Below are 19,197 nucleotides of genomic sequence, written 5' to 3'. Positions count from 1 at the left end.
AGGCACTTGGGCTGGGTGGTGCAAAAGTGAGTGAATGAATGAATGAATGAATGATGACACAGAAAATCAACATCATGTGGCTATGGTTGTCGCTGTTCCATCACTGAATTATATTTTATGTGTACTGTCTAAGACAAGTCAAAATGAATTTCTATTCATAAGTAGAAAATTCAAACTAAGCAGCAGAATAGAGTTTTGCTGTAAACCGCCCAGAAACGTGAGTTTTGGGCGGTATAAAAATATTATTATTTATTTGATTTCTATACCGCCCTTCCAAAAATGGCTCAGGGCAGTTTACACAGAGAAATAATAAATAAATAAGATGGATCCCTGTCCAAAAAGGGCTCACAATCTAAAAAGCAACATCAGATAGACACCAGCAACAGTCACTGGAGGTACTGTGCTAGGGGTGGATAGGGCCAGTTACTCTCCCCCTGCTAAATAAAGAGAATCACCATGTTAAAAGGTGCATCTTTGCCAAGTTAGCAGGGTTAAATACATAATAAATAAATAAACTGACTGACATCCTGTCTAAATTTACTCGAGGAAGTCGAGTTAATGCCTAACTTGTCCTTTTAATTTCGGTGGGGCTTCCTTGATTAAATTTAGTCAGAACATCAGCCGCTGAGAGGAAAACCCATTTTGGCCCCAGTTCAGTGTCTGTCTGTATGGGTTAGCGTATGCATTCTTTACATTGTTTTCAAAAAGCAATAAGAAAGGGCAAGAGGGCTAGCAGTCCTAAGAAGGAAGCCTTAAAAAGCTTACCTCCCCTCAGACGATCCAGTTCTTCTCTTTGGGCAGACGCCTGCCCAGACGATTATCGGTTGCTACCGATAGCTCTGAGGGTCAGGGTGCTGGGTGCATTGCCCCATGTCACCCCGCCCCCAGAGCTCCCATAATGCACTGCCCGAGTGCATGGTGAATTATGAGGATCCTCCCACCCTTCCCGAAGCTGACCAGGAGCCCCGTGGTTGGCCAGCCCTGGCTGCAAGCATCCAAGGCTGGCAGGCAGTCGTAGAAATGGGGTTAGGAGAGCACTCGCTCTCCTAACCGCATTTTGGAGGGTGGCTCCATAGGCGGGTTTGCCACCTTGGTTGCGCCGGGATCAGGCCCAATCCCAGCGGCACACACGCTCATGCAAAACTGGGCTGGGCTTCCTTCACCTGGTTTTGCACATGCGGATGAATAGCTCCATCTAGTTCTAGCTCATCAGTGCTGAATGGCAGTGACTCTTGAGTGCCTCAAGCCTTGGCCCTTCCAAGCTCCACCTGGAGATGCCACGGACCTTCTGCATGCAAAACAAATGCTCGTCTGCTGAGTTACAGCCCTTCCCAGATAACACACCTTGCCCTCCCTGGTTTTGAGAATCAGTTTCTGATGTGGCATGAGCAAGCTGAATTTAAAATTTAAAAAGCAAAAAAATGCATACCTGAATTCTTCCCACCACCCTGAATTCTCTATACACAGAATTCTGAATTGGTATTCTTATTTCCGCGGATAAGGGAGAAATTGACAAGGGTGGATGACTTCTCCTCCTGCCGTCTGTTTTCCCCACCCATTCATATGGACCTTCAGAATATCACTCTGAGGCTATTCCCACGATCAGCCAAAATCGGGCTAGGGGAGCCTAGCCCGATTTCGGATGATCGTGGGAGCCACCAGACTCATAGCCAAGCCCAGTTGCCTCCCGACGGTTAACCCGCCTAAGTACCCCTCCCCTTTAACTGGGTTTGCTGAGCGAGCGCTCCACAAACCCAGTTTTTCTGATCATGAGTAGCTGCTGCGCAGCTCCGCGCCACGGCTACTCATGAGCAGACCCCCCGGAGGGGAGGCGAGAAGCCACCTCCTGGCTCTAGGGGTCTCTCCAGTATGCCCTGTGTGCTTGCGCAGGGCATACTGAAGCTTCCGGGGGCCACATGGCCCCCAAACTCCCCAGCCTCCGCCAGCTCCATCCAGCCACCCAGGGCTCCGACCCTGCTTGTGTGTCTCCCTGCTTCCCTTCCCAGACCGGGTCTCACTGATCGTAAGACCCGGCTCACTGTTTCACAATAGAGAAATTTGGCTAAGGTGAACAGCATTTTCTGTGTGGCTGTTGGCCTGTACAGCTGCAAGAGCAAAACCACACCCATCATTATCATTTATGGATATGTTAAAATTATTCATGTGCATTATTACAGAACTGAACCAAATTAATGCTACTGGCTTGTTGGGTTTTCTCTTTAAAAAGAAGAAGATCCTGATAAGAAATTCAAAGGCTTCATGATAATAAACATCAGAACATTTTTTCCCCTGTGCTGTTTAATTAGAATCTTCAGTTTCCCCTTTAATTGTGATATAAATGCAGTTGATGACAGCAGGAGCCAGGAGAGAAATGTTCACATTTGTTAGATTAATAATGCAGTATTGAAAGCTTTCAGTAGTTTAAATAACTGGGGCATTCGTTGGGCTTTTATTGTTTTCCATAGGAAATATCTAGCTGACATATAAGAATAATGCATAATTAGCCATCAATAAGCACATTCGCATCAGCATTCCCTCTGAGGCTGTCTGTCTGCAAGAAGGCTTAAAAACATGTTGAGTGGTAATCAGCCAGGGGAAGAAAGTCTAGGGAAATCTTTCATTCTTGATCCTTCAGTACACAATGGGACTCTCAGGTGTCCAGCTTATGAGGCCTCAGCACATCCTGAGCTGCTGAAAACACTTTAATTGTAAACGATAAACTTTAATCACACTTCAGCGCGGCAAACAAAAATCAGTTGAGTCTAACTCCCAAGGAAGAAGTTGCAGGGAAATTAGGCAAACTTTGACTATAAATAACATGATGTTGTTGATAATTACTGCCACTTCACTCCAGAGAAGGGTAGCAAAGATCAAAATTGTATTCCAGATGTTTCATTCCTTCCCTCTTCCCTGCTTGCAAAAGAAAATTCACGTTCACGTTGACTACAGCATAACCTGGTTTTTAAAAATAACTTGCAAATTGTAATTGTCCCTGTAGTTTGCTTTTAGCTGAGCATTAAGTGGTCAAACAGGCTTAAAGGGCTACAAAGAGAGAGAGATGATCATAGGAAAGTCAACAGAACTGAGAAAATAAACCCTGAGAACAGGAAACTGGGGGTAGCAGATAGGACCAAATGCACAAAAGGATAGAACCTCTTTGCAAGGGTGACCTCATCATGAGGCAGAACACATCTCAATGCCTCCAGCAGCAGATTAGGGTACTCTGAAGGGGGACAGCAGGTTTAAGCTTCAACCCAGTGATGATGGTGGTAATGTGTGTTTCCTTTCTACGTCCATCTGAAACAGCATGACTGCCATCACAACTCATCATTACTTTCCCCCCAAGAAGAACTAGGAATGCAATTCTGAGGTAGATTTGACAATTCTGATCAGGCATATTGCTTGACTTGACCATTGTGCAAGGAGACGCAGGGGGACTGAGCACCGCTGTCACCCCTGGGTGCATGTAAACTGCTGGGATGAGGCTGTACTGCAGGGCAGCAGTGCACAGCAGTAAGGACTCCATGCACAGAGCTGTGCAACACAAAACCCACCATTTCCAGTGGGCAGCATGTCATGCAGCTCTGGACCCCGTTCTGCCAAGTGCAGCTGCCCTGTGGCAGAGCTTCATCACAGCTGTTTGCATGCACGCAAGAGCACAGGCAGGGCTCAAGCCATCCGTGTTCCCTTGTGCAGTATGCAAGCCCATGAGTGTGAGGCAGGGGCACTTACTAGAATCTGCAGTTAGTTTTGCCAAGCCCTTTGTGCACTGCCACACTCAGTCACACTGCATTCTGGGTGGTGTAGACTACAGGTCAGAGTGCAACTGGGAGTGAAGAAATGTGCACAAGATTATCTGAGAGCTGCAAGTATTCAATGACCCATGAGACCCAGTTTTGGAGAGTGAGCGGGGAGAGCGGGCTAAGCCCGCTCTCCCCGCACACGAACAGGGTGGGAGCCCTGGGTGGCCGGATTGGCCGCCCACACAATTGCCGGCTCTGTGATGGCGCTGGCGGGGGCTGGGGGGAGTGGGGACTTATCGGCATCCGGAAGCCCCAGCATGCCCTGCACGAGTGTGCAGGGCATGCTGGTGAGACGCCTGGAGCCGGGAGGCAGCTTTTTGCCTCCCCTCTGGGGGGGTATACTTGTGAGTAGCCGTACAGCACGGAGTACAGCATAGAGTCGTACCGCAGCTACTCACGATAAAAAAAACTGGGTTTGCGGAGCACTTGCTCTGCAAACCCAGTTTTAGGGGAGGGGTACTTAGGCGGGCTAACAGCCTGGAAGCCACTGGGCTCGCCTGCAAGCCCGGTGGCTCCCACGATCAGGCAAAATCGAGCTAGGCTCCCCAGCCCGATTTTGCCTGATCGTGGGAATAGCCCCAATATGTAAGTACTTATACAGTCCTCAGGTGAGCATGCACATCCTTTGCTGTCTTGGTAGCAGCCTCAGTGAGCTATGTTCTGCCAGTACAGAAGCCTCTAACACTGGCATGAGTGGTACCATCCCCTTGTACAGAGGTGCTCTTACCCCTGGACCGGGGCCGAAGTCCAGGGCCCCCACACCCCTTGAGGGCCCCCAAATCCTCTTTTGTCCTGGCTGGTGTGGTTTGTGCCCTCAAGAACCTATGCTTAATGATGCTTAATTTGCAGTGGGAGGCCTCGAGAGGCCTTCAGGTCCAGGCTCCAATATTACCTAGGTTGCACCTCCACCTTTGTAGAAGCACTGAAGGCCTCTGTGCAGGTGAAGCATGACTTATCTTTCAAGGACATGCAGTCAAGTGGAATGTCCAGGGATTGATATCCAAATCCAAAAGTGTGGCTATTTGCGCGGCATTTACTCCTCCAGTGGATCTTACCGATAGCTAAGAAGGTCCCAGGTGACTTGATAGCACAAGAACCTTCAAAGGCAGCCTGACCTAGTCTTTTCTGGCATGACAGCAGCACCCAGCACTTCTAATGGGTGTAGAAAAGAAATCTAGGGCTGCTAGAAGACACTGGCAGTGGAAGAAAACTGCAGAGAGCAGAAGACAGAAGTGGCTAATAGCATACCTGCCAACATGTCCCTATTTTCCCATTCAGGTGAATGGGAAAATGCGGACAATTCGGCAGGTATGGTATGGTCACATTCTGGTCATCAGACTTGATGTGTGAGCACTGTAAGATATTCCCCTCAGGGGATGGAGCCGCTTTGAGAAGAGCAGAAGGTTCCAAGTCCCCTTCCTGCATTATCCAAGATAGGGCTGAGAAAGATTCCTGCCTGCAACCTTGGAGAAGTTGCTGCCAGTCTGTGTAGACAATACTGAGCTAGACAGACCAATGGTCTGACTCAGTATGTGGCAGCTTTCTATGTTCCTATGTCCTGGTTTAAATCCCTGGCATCTCCAGGTAGGGCTTGGGAAAGACTCCTTCCTAAAACCTTGGGGATCTGCTGCCAGTCAGTGGAGACAGTACGTGACTAGATGGAGCAATGGACTGACATGGTATAAGGCAGCTTCGTCTGTTCCTCCACTGGCATCATGAAGGTGCCACCCCTGACAATCTCCTGAAAAAAGGCCCACATTCTAATACCCATCAGTATTATGTCCTGGCCATAGATAGTGAAAATGAGATGCAGGTTCTAACCTAGTGGTTGTTATTTCCCCACATCTACTTCCAATGGGTTATCCATTGGAATTCCCAGAGTATGATGGCAGAGGATGTGATGCTTGTATATACAGTACCATGCATGGAAAACAGCAAAATAAATTGTGATATAGACTACAAAAAGAGCAAACTTTGATTCATATCCTGATAAAAATTTAACTACAATGCTGGGAACTTTAAACTTTTACATTGAGTCTATGCAGTATGACTCAGCAGTTGCATAACTCTTAAATGTTCTTGCTTACACAAACCCATTATAAATTCTTCCAGTTCAATGTACTGGTTTTACATTCTTTTTTTCAGACTCCATTCTTTCTCATTCACAAGAGCAGTGGTAGGGTAGTTAAGTCCTCTGACTGTGGTTTAGTAAAGATGGTAACTCCTAGGGATGTGCAGAACATTCAGAGCTCGGAACATTTATCTATTTATTTATTTATTTGGTTGGTTGGTTGGTTGGTTGGTTGGTTGGTTTTTAGACCGCCCTTACAAAATAGCAACAACATTCCAACTCAAAATGGGCCGTTTCGAGTGCTCCAAGCTCGAAACAGAATGCCCTTCAAATGAAGGGCCTGTTTCGAGCTCAGAATTGAATGAACCCATTCCAAGTTGGATCGCTCTGAGCATTCTGAATGCCATTTTGGTGGGCTGTTCTCCTGTTCTTGGCACTGGTTTCTGATTGGCTAGCAATCTCCTTGCTTCTTGGTTGGGTTGTTATCATACAAATCAACTTGATTTGTATGAGAACTTGATACAAATCACAAGCCAATTTAAGGCCAGTTTCAAGAACAGGAATACAGCCCACAAAAATGGCACTCGGAACACTTGGAACACTCAAAACTTTCCAAGCTCATTTAATTGATTTGCATTAAGTTCTGAGCTCAGAACTGAACACAAATCCTGTTCCATTCACATAACTAGTAACACAAAAGTACACAATGGATGAGGTGTGTGTTTACAAACTCATAGGTTTTGCTCAAGGGCTTATAAACTATGATACAAATGGTATTTAAAAGCAACCATTTCATTTGTTCTGCTTAAATGTAACTCTTGGTCCCAAATATGAACATTACATGTACTCTGTAAAAATAAAATTGTTGCTGCCAGTGCAAAAATCTGCCATCCGTTTAAAAGGAATGTCTTGAAAGTGAAATCATAAAATCCTGGCATGTTATGGATTTGATTAACATTTTACTCCCTTAGGATTCCCAGTTGTACAATAACAGGAGTTTCTTAGATTTTAAATGCCACAGACAGGAACAGATTTCACTAAAAACAGATGTGGAACCTTTGTGCTGGCCTTCTAACTGGTTTTGAGAGCTAGAACTTGGTTGGTAATTGATACCTATTACCATGTTTGCTGTTTAGATTACAGAAATGGAAACACTATATTGCTTTCCCCCATGAAAGAATATGTTAATGAGGGGCAGTCAGACCTGTACTTCAGCTTCATTTCCCTTCTTCTGTATAATTTAGAGGGTTGTTTGAATAGAAAATAACAGTAATGCCATCTCACCACAAAAAACCAAACCCAAACAGACAACAAAACCCAAAACACAAGCAGAATATAAGAGAAACAACCAATCAGGTTTTGTAGAAAGCGAAAAGAGCAAATGATGTCCCTAAGAGCAACAAACTTTCTTTAGAATTGTTTTTGGTAACCTTTCCACATGTGTGTTCTGTCACATCTTTAGTTCCTTTTTATTGACACTTTTGGGGGGGTTGGAGACCATGCTGGCTCAATCCAGCACACCACTGGCGCAGCACACACATGGAACACACACATGGACCCCCATAGGGCCTATGAACATATGCAGCTGCCTCATACTAAGTAATACCATTGGTCCATCAAGCTCAGTATTGTGTATCCTGACTACATACAATGGGCACTGGATCCCCCAAGCTTCAGACAAGGGTCATTCCCAGCCTTTCTGGGGATGCCAGGCAGGCGCATCATTAGCGGGTGGCCAGTGGGGCTTGGGGTCCCAATGAATGGCTCAGAGCTCTGAATCTCATCGGCCACCTCTTTCTGGATTGTGGGGTGGGTGCCTTCATTGTGGGGTCTGCTGCTGCTGCTCCAGCAGCAATGATTGCTTCTCTTCTCTGTCTCCTCCCCAAAAGATGCAGTGCTGGGGACAAATTAGATGCTTAGGCCTCAATACAGCATTTGTCTCCTATAGGAGATCCAGATCGTTTAAATATCTAGCAATGCCCCTGCTGCCAGGGATTGGAGCAGGGACTGCATGCAAACAAAGCATGTATTCTGCCACTGAACTAGAGCCTTCCCCAGGCTGGACTGATCTTTGTTTACCTCACCTCCTCCTGGCACATGTACAGTGGGCATTCGGTGCTTCAGACCGTTTTGGGTCCTCAGGATGCCCCCAGCCTTTCCTTTCCTCGTCCACTAAGTGCCAATGTGTTTATGCTACAGGAAAGCAGGGGAAACCAGGCTCTGTTATGTTCTGTTGGGAATTCCTTAATGCATGTGTGCAGTGCCTGCGGAGGACTAGGTTGAGCCCAGCATGTTTCCCTCCCTCTGCTCAGTGAAAGTCCACTGTGGGTATGTGGCAAACAGGGCTCTGTTATTCCCCATGGGAATCACACCATGCATGGGCACTATGCCTCGGTTGGATCAAACCCAGTATCTTGCAAATATCTCGGCCAGAACTAGCTCAACGAAATGCAGGGCTTGTACTACACTATACTAGAAATTTACTAAGAGTTTCCCATGGGTCACTTGCAAGATGAGTGCTACAGTTGGCTTGTTGCATCCATATAGAATAATACCCAGTTGATGAATGAAGTAGATGCCACTCTTGAGGTCACTGATAGCTATACAGTTACAGCCACCATGCAAATTCCTATGGAACTGAAAAAGGAAATCTTCAGAATATGAAATCTCTCTGAGATCAGATTTTTTAAAAAATTATTTATTTATTTAGCACATTTTTATACCGCTCTAACCCAAGGTCTCAAGATTTAACTTATCTAAGACATAACAGAAAACAGTTTCTCTAGCATATTTAAAAGATTGACAATTCTAGAAGCCCCACAACACCATTTCTTAGGAACATAGGAAGCTGCCACATACTGAGTCAGACCATTGGTCTATTTAGCTCAGTATTGTCTTCACAGACTGTCAGGCAGGAATCTCTCTCAGCCCTATCTTGGAGAAGCCAGAGAGGGAACTTGAAACCTTCTGCTCTTACCAGAGTGGCTCCATCCCCTGAGGGGAATATCTTACAGTGCTCACACTTCTAGTCTCTCATTCATATGCAACCAGGGTAGACCCCGCTTAGCTAAGGGGACAAGTCATGCTTGCTACCACAAGACCAGCTCTCCTCTGTATAAGGATCAGTAGAGCCTGCTTATAATATCATAATAATAAGCTACATGTTTTGCTTCTGTTGTGAAAGGATGACCAGAATGGCAGACCCTGCTTAGCTAAGGGGACAAGTCATGCTTGTTAGCACAAGACCAGCTGCATGCAAAGCAAATGCTACCAAGGAGCCACAAAGGAAGAGAGTGGGTCTTGTGGTAGCAAGCATGAAAAGCTTGCAAGGAGCATGAGGAGAGAAAAAGAAGTTGCTGGCAACCTTCCTTGCTCCCTGTGTCCCATACCACTCTCAAAGCTTGCAAGGGTTGAGACCTGGTCTTGTGGTAGCAAGCATGAAAATTGTCCCCTTTGCTAAGCAGGGTCCACCCTGGTTGCATTTGAATGGGAGGCTAGGTGTGAGATATCCCCCTTAGGGGATGGGGCCACCCTGTGAAGAGCACCTGCTTGCTTGCCTGCAGAAGGTTCCAAGTTCCCTTCCTGGCATCTCCAAGATAGAGCTCCTGCCAGCAGTCTTGCAGAAGTTGCTGCCAGTCTGGGTAGACAATACTGAGCTAGGTGGACCAATGGTCTGACTTGGTATAAAACCTGTGTTGTTTTTGAAAGGAGGCTGGCTCCCACCAGGGACATGGGGCAATGCAGCCATTGGTGTCTTGCCTCAGGCACTGGCCCTGCAATAGCTTGGTCCTCCTGGGGATTGTTATGTTTCAACAGGTTGTGCCAGTTGTGCAGAGCAGCAGCGGGGAGCAGCATCTGTAGGGGGGAAGTGTTTTAAAGTAGAGTTAACATTCATGCGCACACAGGTCCGCATTGGCTTATTACCAGCTGACAAAAGCCGACCCAAATAAATAGTCATTAAAATACTTTTTTTTAAAGTGCCTGGCCCCAGACTTGGGCAAGCCTTTAGAGAAAGGCATTTCCCCAGCTGTGGGGAAACTCAAGGACTCCTCTTTACATGCCCCTCCCCCCGGCCGTATCTTGAGTGCAAGAGTGCTTGACTTAAGAGGACACTCTTGAGGCCGAAGGAGACTCAAGACTGGGAGGGGTTGCTAACACTTGAGAAGACAGGAATAATGTTCAAAATGAACTCAACAGAATGGAACAGTGGGCTGACACAATGTTATTCAGCAAAGGCAAATGTAAAGCTCTGCCCTTGGGCAACCACGATCAAATGCACAGGCTAAGGTTGGGCAGTTTCTGACTTAGCATGTGCGAAAAGTATCTGCGGATTGCTATTGATCACAACCTGAGCATGTCAGCAGTGTGCTGCATCCTCAGAAAAGACTAGCACAATTAGGCTGCATTAGCAGAACCATGGCTCCCAAGGCACCAGAAGTGAGAATTCCAATCTATCCCACATAGTTAGACCTAATCTGGGCATGGCCCTTTGGATAGACAGATTGAAACCAGTTCAGAGAAGGATAGTGGCCAGGATTCCGAAGAAAAGCCATATGAATAAAGGTTGATGAACTGAGTATGTTTAGCCCGGAGAAGCGGTGACTGATGGGCGTGATAGCACTCTTCAAATACCTGAAGGGTCTCATCTAGAAGAGGGCAAAGACCATGCTCTCTATTTTCCAGGGGGATAAGAACATAAGTACAGCCCTGCTTGATTAGGCCCAGGGCCCATCCAGTCCAGGATCCTGTTACACTTGAAACTTTAAAGGCCCTCTCCATCCCTAGCACAGCACTGCCCGCACCCCGCCCCCCCCCCCCCGTGGCTGTTGCTGCTGTCTATCTTATTTTTATGTTTATTTTTTACATTGTGAGCCCTTTGGGGACAGGGAGCCATTTTATTTATTTATTTCTGTCTGTCTGTGTAAACTGCTTTCGGAACTTTTTGTTGAAAAGCAGCATATAAACATTCATAGTATCAGATTCATAAAACATCATAAACTAACAGCCTGATAAAACAGGTGTGTTTTCAAAACTTGTTTACAAACAACCACAGATGTAGAAATGCTGATTTCATTTGGGAGTGTGTTCCAGAGCCTCGGGGCAACCCTAGAGAAGGCCTGGTTTTGGTTCACCACCAAGCAGGCCAGTGGCAACCGCAACCAGACCTCCCATAATGATCTTAATAGGTGGTGGGGTTCATGAAGAAGAAGGCACTCTCTTAAATACCCTGAGCTCAAGCCATTCAGGGCTTTATAGGTAATAACCAGCATTTTGTATTTTGCCTGAAAACTAATTGAGAGCCTGTGTAGCTCTGTTAAAATAGGAGTAATGTGGTCTCTATGGGTGACCCCAGAGACTAACCTGGTTGCCACATTCTGCACCAGTTGCAGTTTCCAGACTACGTACAAAGGCAGCCCAATGTAGAGCACATTGCAGAAGTCAAGCCTGGATGTTACCAGCATATACACCACTATTTAAGGTAGTTTGTCTAGAGAAATGGACATAGCTGGCATATTAGCCGAAGCTGATAAAAAGCACTTCTGGCAACTGCCTCTACCTGAAATATCAGGGAGATGTTTGGGTCCAGAAGTACTCCCAAGCTGTGTACCTGATCCTTCAGGGGGAGTGTAACCCCATCCAGAACAGGCAGATCTAAACCACTTCCTACGTTCTGGCTGCCCACAACAAGTACCTCCATCTTGTTTGGATTCAACTTCAGTTTGTTCTCCCTCATCCAGCTCATTACCGATTCCAAGCTATTCATATTCATATTCATAAACATTTAGTTTATGAATACGAGCATTTAGTAAGCTCTGGCAACCCACACCCATCAGAAGGTGAGCTGCTGTATTCTGCACCACCTGTTAATATTAAGAAACCTATAATGGTTTTCTTTTCATTGTGGGTCAAAAGCTTAATGTGGAGGAGAACTTTCCCTTCTGTGGGATGAAGCCAAAATTTTCCCTCTTGATTTTTCAGAACTTGGCAGCTATGCCAAAGGTGATAGTTTGGATAGTATTAATTTCTCCAACAGCCTGCATCGATTAAAACATCAGCCATGCTGTACATTTCTGTCTCTCTCTTTCATGAAAAATATTGATTGTATTTAAAACATTTATTAGTATAGAATAGAATATTTCCTCAGGACCAAAGATGCCTCCAAATGGAGTTTCCTTCCCCTTTCCATTGAAATGATCAAGCAATCCATAATCCTTTAATATTTATAACTTTGTAATTGCAGGGGGGAAAGGGGACAGTATGCAAAGGTAATATACATAGTTGCAAAAAAAGGATGTATCCTAGCAGCAAGTCTGAAAATAATTGCAGTTCATCATACAACATCCTGCATTAGCATCTGTACAACTGTCTGTTTCCAGGCATACTCTCTAAACACAGACACACACATTTTCATCTCTCCGGATATGTAGGCTGGTGCACAGCACGTTGGCAATTTTTCAGTAGGTTTTTACTTCTTTCAGGCAGTTGTTTAGGTTAGCTTTACTGAAGGAGCTTATCTAAACGCCTCAGATAAGAGCCTGGGGAAGCACAAACCCTCAGCGTCTGTTCCTTCTGCTTCCTTCCCCTCCCCTCCCCCCCCCCGGTGTTCGCACCGTACCCGACTGCATCGTACAACAACTGCTTGTGATAAGATGAAACCTGGAAGCAAGTCCGCATTCACGTCTTCCCTGGCTTTGAAAGGCTGCCTGAGAGCAGAAGTTCACAGTCGTCCTTGTCAGGCTTACTCATTGTTAGGGAGTGCACTGACATGAAAGCCAGGTTACTGTCAGTTCGTTTCCCCCCTTTCAAGAGTACAAGTTATCTATGCAGTTCATGTCATTTCACATCTCATAATGCCACTCCAGAAAATTATGACAAGCAGCACTTGCTGTTGAGCAGAGAGAGAAACATTGGTTTTCCATCTTGTTTGCACAAGAGCAAAGAGCTGTTCAAGAGACACCTTTCCTTGGGACTGTTACAAGATGCAGGGCTACCTGACAGTCCAGCTCTATGAGTTTCCTGGCAGGGCTGAATTTCTTCAGGAGGGAGATGAAAGAGAGAGGAACAGTAAAGAGCAGCTTTATACCTGGCCTTGAGTCTGCTGTGTCATGGGCAGGGAGAGATCCTGTCTGCAAAGCTTTGGCTAATGTGGTGGATAATGAAGAAGGAGATTCATGGCTACTGTATATCCTTCACCTGACAGGCACCAGGCGGGCAGCTCAAAAGCCTATCCAAGCACCAGTGCACATAGTTCCCTTCAACCAAATCAGTGTCCCTTCCCAGTATAGCACCAACTGGTCTTCTGAAAAGTCCTGGTTAGGTAGCAGCTCTCATTTCTAGGGCCGTATTCACATGTGACACAGAACTGCGGGTCTAATGGCCCTGCAGTTCTGCACCCCCTCCTCTCGCTCTCCCATCTGCATTCGGGCATACTGGAGAGCATTGGGGGAGCTGGCTGTGCGGGCTTCCTTCTTGCTTGAAGGACAGACTGCACAGCCAATCATGGAGGGAGGGAGAGAGGGAGGAACTTCCTCCCTCAACTCCAGTCCAACCAAATGCAGCCTCCAGTGCTGCATTTGGATGAAAAGGAGCCTCCATGGATCCTCAGTTTGGAGCAGCAAAACGCAATACAAACCAAGTGTTCAAATTGGGGTCTCATCAGTGTGACCTCAGGTCGTGCTAAGGATGGGACCGGAGTTGGCTGGGTTCTGAGATAATGGTAAGGAAACCATGGGTCCCTCCAAAGCACCCACCCAGACCATCCGGTCCCCCGTTATGTGCAAATGTTGCCTATGTGTTAATAGCCTTGGTAAGGATCAGCCAGTTGGTAATGAGACCTTTTAGCATCAGAGCCCAAGAAATAAACAAATGGGGGGACAGGCAAGAACCCAGTTCATTTAACGCTAATTTATTGTGAGTTGGAGGGACGGCACCATGGCAAAAGTCTCCACCCCCAATTGCATGTTCATTTAACATATGAAAGGAATACTTTGTGCACATGGCTGTATGCATGGAGGCTCCATCCATGTGACCAGGGAACCCATACTGCTGTACAAATGTTGGGGAGCTGGCAACCTAGTAGTCAGTGTAGATTCCAGAGGAAAGAGTTGTGTTATGCAAGGACAAGACAGTGGTGGAATCAAAAAGATTAATGGTTTAATGAGACAGATATTATTTACAGAGAGGCAAGTGCCGTCTGCCTTCAGTGCTCTTGCTGCTGGCTGTTTTGTTAGCCCCGCCTCTGCTCCTGGACTGGAATAAAAGTAAAGCACCATTCAAAAGCTGGCCTGCAGCAATGAATGAATTAACCAAAAACACCACGGTCCGTTCCACCACCACTATCCCACAAGCCTCATTTAATACATGTTGAATAATGGAACTGGGCTAAATTCATCATCTGAAATCTGACTAGGGGAGGAGGCCAGCCTTTGGAAGTGACAGTGGGTGGTAGCCTGTAGCAGAGCATCTGCTATTTTGCAGATTTAATTACAGAGCATCTTGCCTTCACATTTAGGCTCACATATATACTGAACCGTACTTGTTCGCACATCTTGTGCAGTGATATAAGATGGAAGAGTTCAGATGCCATCTGGGTCTTATTTAGTCCATACCGTGTCCCATAATGATTACGTTCCTGGCTGTCTGGTCATTTGCTGCCTTTGTCCATGTGTTTTCCAGCCTGATTTTATTCTTCCATTGAACTTTGCCCTCTTTACAGCCCTCTCATAGTGGCAGGGAATAGGAGGTCAAAGGAACTTTGCTTCATTGAGTTAACTATCTGCCCTTCTAGAATCAGTGCATTCCATCTGCCATGTTCACGCAATCCTTTTTTTTGGGGGGGGGGTTTGTTTTCCTTTTCACCATCACTTCCTGCCATCAGAGGAGACAGAGCTGAGATGCAATTCCATTTTCATGCTAACCTTAAATGATTGCATTGTCCTTTAGTTTAAAATGCATTCTTTAAAAGCCCCCACTCTGGACTTTACATTTGTCGGATGAACAAAAGCTTCCAGCAGTTCCTTTTTTAAAAGGAGCATATTAATCAAGCAAGCTGAAGCCTATTTCTTCTTTCTTTTACAAGGGAGACAGGGCTTCTCTTCAGATGAAATGTTTTCACTTAACATCTGACAGACAGCTGGCACTTATGTAGCGTGTTGTTTTTCTTCTGTAGCCTGTTGTTTCTCTTCTGTATGGCCTGAGGTGTTGGATTCGCAAAACCAGGAGTTCTCAACATTGAGTTCCCATCTGTTGTTCGACTACAGCTCCCATCATCCCCAGCCACAAAGGGCTTGTGACTGGGGGTGGTGGGAGCTGTAGTCCAACAATATGAGAAGAGGACGACCAGCAGCAAGGTGGATGGACTCGATTACGACAGCAATCAATGCACCCTTGAGAGACCTTAAAGGCCAAGTTGAAGACAGATCATCCTGGAGAGAATGTATCTATGTGGTCGCTAAGAGTCGATACTGACTTGATGGCACTTAGGAACATAGGAAGCTGCCATATACTGAGTCAGACCATTGGGCTATCTATCTCAGTATTGTCTTCACAGACTGGCAGCGGCTTCTCCAAGGTTGCAGACAGGAATCTCTCTCAGCCCTATCTTGGAGGTGCCAGGGAGGGAACCTTGAACCTTCTGCTCTTCCCAGAGCGGCTCCATACCCAAGGGGAATATCTTACAGTGCTCACACTTCTAATCTCCCATTCATATACAACCAGGGTGGACCCTGCTTAGCTAAGGGGACAAGTTGTGCTTGCTACCACAAGACCAGCTCTCCTCTCCTTAATCAATCAGTCAATCAGTCAGTCAATCAAAATGCTGATCAGAGCTTCTTTGTCATCACACTAGACTAACTTTAATCTTGATGCAGTACTACTGTTGCACCATTGAGAGCTGACGTTTAGGTGCAGAAACTTACAACTTTCGGAGAGTTCTGATGTATTCTGCCAAAAAGAACAGGCCAGTATCTGGCCAACCAGAGATAAATGGTTGTAACGCTGAATTCCCAGTGTTATTCAGCATTTTAAATGCCCTAACTTGTTTTGATGGTGCAACAATATCAGAAAAACCCTCCCTGTTGAGATTTTGCCATCTACCCATTTCTGAACATATTGGAGGTATTCTCAGTAGCAAGCCAGTGTGAATAGCAAGTTTATTCATTTATCACATTTCTCCCCAGCTGTTCCCACAAAGTTTTTTACATATGGTTCCCAGGCTTTCTCCCACCCAGACAGCTTACACGGACTGACCTGCTTACCTTCAGTGATAGAACTGTATCTTCTTATCAGAGCATTCTCTGGCCTGAGAACATTCAGACTATTCTTTGATAGAATGGAAAACTGGGTTGAAACCAACTAAATGAAATTCAGCAAAGACAAATGCAAAGTTCTGCATTTAGGCAAAATAAATCACAGTATAGGATGGGAGATAGCAGGCTTGACAGCACATATGTAAAGGATTATGGGATAGCAATCTATCACAAACTGAACATGTCACCAGTGTGATGTAGCTGCAAAGGAAAGGTTAATGTGATTTTAGTCTGCGTTAACAGAATCATAGTTTCAAAGTCATGAGATGTAAGGGCTCCATTTTGGTACTCACTAGACAAAATTCAGCTGGAGTTGTGTTTCCAGTTCTGGGCAACTGCACTTTTTAAAAGGAGAGGAGAGGATTGCTGGTCTTGTGGTAGCAAGCATGACTTGTCCCCTTAGTTAAGCAGGGTCCACCCTAGTTGCATATGAATGGGAGACTAGAAATGTGAACACTGTAATATATTCCCCTTGGGTATGGAGCCGCTCTGGGAAGAGCAGAAGGTTCAGTTCCCTCCCTGGTATCTCCAAGACAGGGCTGAAAGAGATTCCTGCCTGCAACCTTGGAGAAGCCGCTGCCAATCTGTGAAGACAATACTGAGCTAGATAGCCCAATGGTCTGGCTCAGTATATGGAAGCTTCCTATGTTCCTAAGTGCCATCAAGTCAGTATCGACTCTTAGCGACCACATAGATACATTCTCCCCAGGATGATCTGTCTTCAACTTGGCCAACGCTGCCAATCTGTGAAGACAATACTGAGCTAGATTGATCAATGGTCTGACTCAGTATATGGCAGCTTCCTATGTTCCTAAAAGATGTAGACAAACTGGAAGGGGTTCAGAGAAGGGCTAAGAAGATGGACAGCAATCTAGAAAACAAGACCTACAAGGAAAGGAACTGAGTATGTTTATGAACATGAATACGCTGAATAGTTATATGCTGTTTTTCAACAAAAGTTCCCAAAGCAGTTTAGATAGATAGATAGATAGATAGATAGATAGATAGATAGATAGATAGATAGATACATACATACATACATACATACATACATACATACAATGGCACCCTGACCCCAAAGGGCTCACAGTCTAAAAAAAGAAACATAAGATACACAAGCAACAGCCACTGGAGGGAAGCTGTGCTAGGGATGGATAAGGCCAGTTGCTCTCCCCCTGCTAAATAAAGAGAATCACCACATTTAAAGGCTCAGTTAGCAGGGGTTTAGCTTTGAAATGCTAAGGGTGGTGGTGGGGAGACATGGTAGCATTCATCAAATATCTGAAGGTCTGCTGTATAGAAAGATTTGTTCTCTGCTGCCCCAGTGAGTAGGACTCTAGATCTAATGGGATGGAGGATACATTTTGGTTGAACATTACAATCAACTTCTTAATGGTAGAAACAGGAACCAGTTATCTAGGAGGGTGGTGGGCTTCACTGGAAGTCTTCAGCAGAGAATGGAGAACCCTCTGTTGGATTGAACTAGATGACCTACACAGCTCCTTCAGCTCTGTGATAATGGCCAGGGACGGAGGCATGCCATCCTCTGTGATGGGGAGCAGCCTTATTCCCCTTGAGCAGCCTGAAGTTGAACCATAGCCAAGGTGGAGATGGGCCATCAGAGGAGAACTCTGCTTCCCACTCATCCCAGCAAATGCAAACATTCCAGTCAAGGAAAGCCTGGTAACACTGCCTTTCTGCAATTTACATTACACAAGAGTAAGCCCATTGTGTGACACAATTTGCACAGATTTTGTATTTCAGTAACATTGTGACAAATTGCACAATGCAAAGTTACTAGGCTGCAGCACTCATGTGCAGCATGTGAGCCACTATTTTTTGTTGTTTCTCAAGCATTTCGGTTCTTCTCTATGAAACACCAATTAGCACCTCGCTGTGTTCCACAATGATAACCATTTGTTATATTGATACAGCTAGAGTTATGCTAGAAGAATGAATTGCTGTTATAGTAATTGTAGCACCTTACTGATCTACCAAGAGAGATCATACACAGAGCTCCATGTCCACAGTCAACACAGATTTGGGTAGGGGCCATGTCTGAGTAGCAGACAAATGCTCTGCATAAATAAGGTCCTCAACATCTCCACATGAAAGGGTCTCAAGGACGGAGAGAGAGAGATGCCTGAAGCCTTGCAGAGCTCTGCCAGTCAGGATAGACAATGTAGGAGAGCTGGTCTTGTGGTAGCAAGCATGGCTTGTCCTCTTAGCTAAGCACAGTCTGCCATGGTTGTATATAGCACTTAGCAATAGCACTTACACTTATATACCGCTCTATAGCCGGAGCTCTCTAAGCGGTTTACAGTGATTTAGCATATTGCCCCCGACATTTCTGGGTACTCATTTTACCGACCTCGGAAGGATGGAAGGCTGAGTCAACCTTGAGCCCCTGGTCAGGATCGAACTTGTAACCTTCTGGTTACAGGGCGGCAGTTTTACCACTGCGCCACCAGGGGCTCCTGGTGTATATGAATTTGGGACTTGATGTGTGAGCACTGTAAGATCTTCCCCTCAGGGGATGGAACCGCTCTGGGAAGAGCAGAAGGTTTCAAGTTCCCTCTATGGCTTCTCCAAGATAAGGCTGAGAGAGATTCCTGCCTGCAACCTTGGAGAAGCCTCTGCCAGTCTGTGAAGACAATACTGAGCTAGATAGACCAATGGTCTGACTCACTATATGGCAGCTTCCTATGTTCCAGACCTTTGGATGCTGATGGGGGATGTGTCCATCATTTCTTGAACAAGATAAGTTGTGTGTGACCAAAACTGGATCAGGGTGCACATTCAAGCCTTTCTCGAAGCCTTTTCAAATGACAAATGTGAGATGTGTGAACCTGCTTGGGGTGAGCAGGGTCACACACACACACACACACACACACACCCAATGCATTTATTTGAAGATTGGAACCAACCATGTACAACTGTACATAGAGCACTCTCCTTCTGACTGAGAACCCTGTTCGTTCGTTCGTTCGTTCGTTCGTTCGTTCGTTCATTCATC

The 19,197-nt window shown here is 45.8% G+C and overlaps 1 protein-coding gene and 1 long non-coding RNA gene across 4 annotated transcripts in view; one reads left to right on the top strand and one right to left on the bottom strand.

Moving 5' to 3' along the window:
* The window catches only part of NRP1 (neuropilin 1), a 215,631-nt gene that overhangs the window by 125,356 nt on the left and 71,078 nt on the right, over positions 1-19,197 (top strand). The gene's annotated exons all lie outside the window — the stretch shown is intronic.
* The window catches only part of LOC128329649 (uncharacterized), a 116,737-nt gene continuing 111,573 nt past the window's right edge, over positions 14,034-19,197 (bottom strand). For both annotated transcript variants that reach the window (XR_008309741.1, XR_008309742.1), the window contains exons 6-7: positions 16,131-16,194; positions 14,034-14,124 (exon numbers count right to left, since the gene is read on the bottom strand). This is a non-coding gene — a long non-coding RNA (uncharacterized LOC128329649). The remainder of the gene's footprint in view (positions 14,125-16,130; positions 16,195-19,197) is intronic.

The sequence above is a fragment of the Hemicordylus capensis genome, chromosome 6 (genome assembly GCF_027244095.1).
Source record: "Hemicordylus capensis ecotype Gifberg chromosome 6, rHemCap1.1.pri, whole genome shotgun sequence".
Taxonomy (NCBI): Eukaryota; Metazoa; Chordata; class Lepidosauria; order Squamata; family Cordylidae; genus Hemicordylus; species Hemicordylus capensis.
Note: the sequence above shows the minus strand (reverse complement) of the source record. Positions and strands in the feature narration are given on the sequence as shown.